The sequence below is a fragment of the Strongylocentrotus purpuratus genome, unplaced genomic scaffold (genome assembly GCF_000002235.5).
Source record: "Strongylocentrotus purpuratus isolate Spur 01 unplaced genomic scaffold, Spur_5.0 spur5_scaffold_15, whole genome shotgun sequence".
NCBI classification, from domain to species: Eukaryota; Metazoa; Echinodermata; class Echinoidea; order Camarodonta; family Strongylocentrotidae; genus Strongylocentrotus; species Strongylocentrotus purpuratus.
The window spans coordinates 1,956,614-1,959,004 of record NW_022145600.1 but is presented as its reverse complement, the minus strand read 5'-3'; the positions used below and the strand labels follow the sequence as shown (position 1 = coordinate 1,959,004).

General features: G+C 47.0%; 1 non-coding gene across 1 annotated transcript; it reads left to right on the top strand.

The window, feature by feature from the left end:
* Positions 1-467: 467 nt before the first annotated feature.
* LOC115924342 lies at positions 468-646 on the top strand. Its single transcript, XR_004064281.1, has one exon. It is a non-coding gene; the product is annotated as a small nucleolar RNA snR42 (small nucleolar RNA).
* The last annotated feature ends 1,745 nt before the right edge of the window (positions 647-2,391 follow it).

Genomic DNA, 2,391 nt, shown 5'->3' with positions numbered 1-2,391 from the left:
TTCTCTTTTTGTCCTACTTTTTTCCCTTCTTTTTTTTCTTCTCCTTCTTCCCCCCCCCCTTTTTTCCCCCCTTTTTTTTCCAGGGGGGGGGGGCGCCACTGGTTCTGAACATTTTTGTACTTTTTGCCTGAACGGAGATTCATGGTATAAGTTGTATCATTGACTGGGAACAATTCAGAGTTCCTTTGCGACTGCACACACTGCGACAACAAACTTTGTTTGTACTAAGGTCATGCCTTCTTTCTTCCAAAGTTTCCATCGTCGTTTTCCTGAGAGAATCTTCATAGGACGCATAATGCGGGACAAGAACAATCCTCATCGCTCTCTTCTGTATCTTTCCAGGTCACTAGTCTGTTGCTTGTTGAGTCCAGAGTGCCACACCGGTGCCGCGTATTCAAGAGCTGGCCGCACATAGGACCAGGGGCGTACGCAGGGGGGGGGGGGGGGGGGGGGGGGGGGGGGGGGGGGGGGGGGGGGGGGGGGGGTGTTTGGGGGTTCAAACCCCCCCTTTGGTATTTTTAATGTATGTAAACCCCCCCTAAAAAAACCTAAAACCCCCCCCCCCCCCCTTTTTTTTTTTTTTTTTTTTTTTTTTTTTTTTTTTTATTTAAAAAAAAAAAAAAAAAAAAAAAAAAAAAAAAAAAATTATACCCACGGCTAACCTAAATAAGGCGACCTTACCCATACTTTTTTTTACCAATACTTTGGTATTTTTATGTATGTAAACCCCCCCCTAAAAACCTAAAACCCCCCCCCCCCCTTTGTTTTTTGTTTTTTTGTTTTTTGTTTTGTTTATTATTTAAAAAAAAAAAAAAAAAAAAAAAAAAAAAATTATACCCACGGCTAACCTAAATAAGGCGACCTTACCCCCCCCTTACCCCCACCCCCAACGACAAAAAATGTCAAATTATGAAATTTCGAGACCAAAAAACAAAAAAAATGTGTCCGCTTACCCCCCCCCCCCCCCCCCCCCCCCCCCCCCCCCCCCCCCCCCCCCCCCCCCTGAGCGACTTTTCGGCTGGCTGAGTCGTTGCGATTTTTTTTGACCTCAAAAAAAAAAAAAAAAAAAAGTGTCCGCTTACCCCCCCCCCCCCCCCCCCCCTCCCCCCCACTGAGCGACTTTTCGGCCGGCGCGATTTTCAGATTTTCGGGAGCAAAATATTTTAAAACCCCACCCTTGAAAAAATCCTGCGTACGCCCCTGCATAGGACTTATACACAGCTACTAAGTCTTCATGAGGGATTCTGAACTTTTCAATCTACTTAAAAATGTGTACTCTTTGCTAGCTCTTTGACATCGTCTCTTTAACCTGCTTTCCCCATTTCAGGTCATCTTGAATCCATACACCCAAAATCTTTGTCTCAGCTACCACATCCAAAACATTTGAGCCTAAGGTAGGTGGCTCAGGTTATGATGGCTTGAAGCAAACCTGGAGTTGTTTGCACTTGGCCGCATTCATGGTGGGTTCCCACTGCCGATCAAACCAACCCGACCAAGCCCGATCAAGCCATTTTTGCCTGGTCGGGCTTGGTCGACAAGGGTGATCGGGGTCGGTCTACCTTGATCGGTATCGATCTGGCTTCCTACACGACAATTTTTGGCACGTCAAAAAAAAACCCTGTTGGGGTCGAGAAGGCAAGCGATCGTACAGCGATCGTGTACTGGTCGGGTAGAGGTTGAGCTGATCAGGAACCGATCGTATAGAGGTCTAGTTTGGTCGGGGTGGATTTTTCCGCCGATCACTACCCGATGATCTTGATTTATACACAACTTCTACACGATTGGTTCCCGATCAACTCGATCAACAACTCAACCGCTTTACGATCGATACATGTCTGCCCTAAACAGTTACTCGACCGAACTCGCTCACTGTCTTCTCGACTGCTTCTCGATCACATCCCGAGCACTTCTCGACCGCACTCGATCTTTCCGATCGCAACTCAACCAATGACATTATTATGTGCTGATCTAATCACATTTTATTTGTACCGGTATATAGATACTAAGTTAATCGCTTCTAGAATTGGTAGTAACGTGTGACTGCGACACGCAGGCACGGATCCAGGAATTCTAAGGGGGGGGGGGCAAAATTTGAAGTTATGTACGTCGTGGTAACACCGGCAGTAGCAAAAACGTTTGGAGGGGGGTAGACACACACAAAAATCCCCATCACCCCACTCTTACATGCAGGCGCCGCTGAACGTTTCTCGGCGGGGGACAAGGGGTGGAGCCCCCAGAAGCTGAGGGGGTTTAGGCATTTAATTACTGTCAGATAAGCACATTTTTGTACCTTATTTGTGACACTGGCAGGACACAAATTGGTGTGGGGTCCAGGGGCGGAGCCCCCAGAAGCTCAGGGGTTTAATACATTAAATTATTATCAGATGAGCA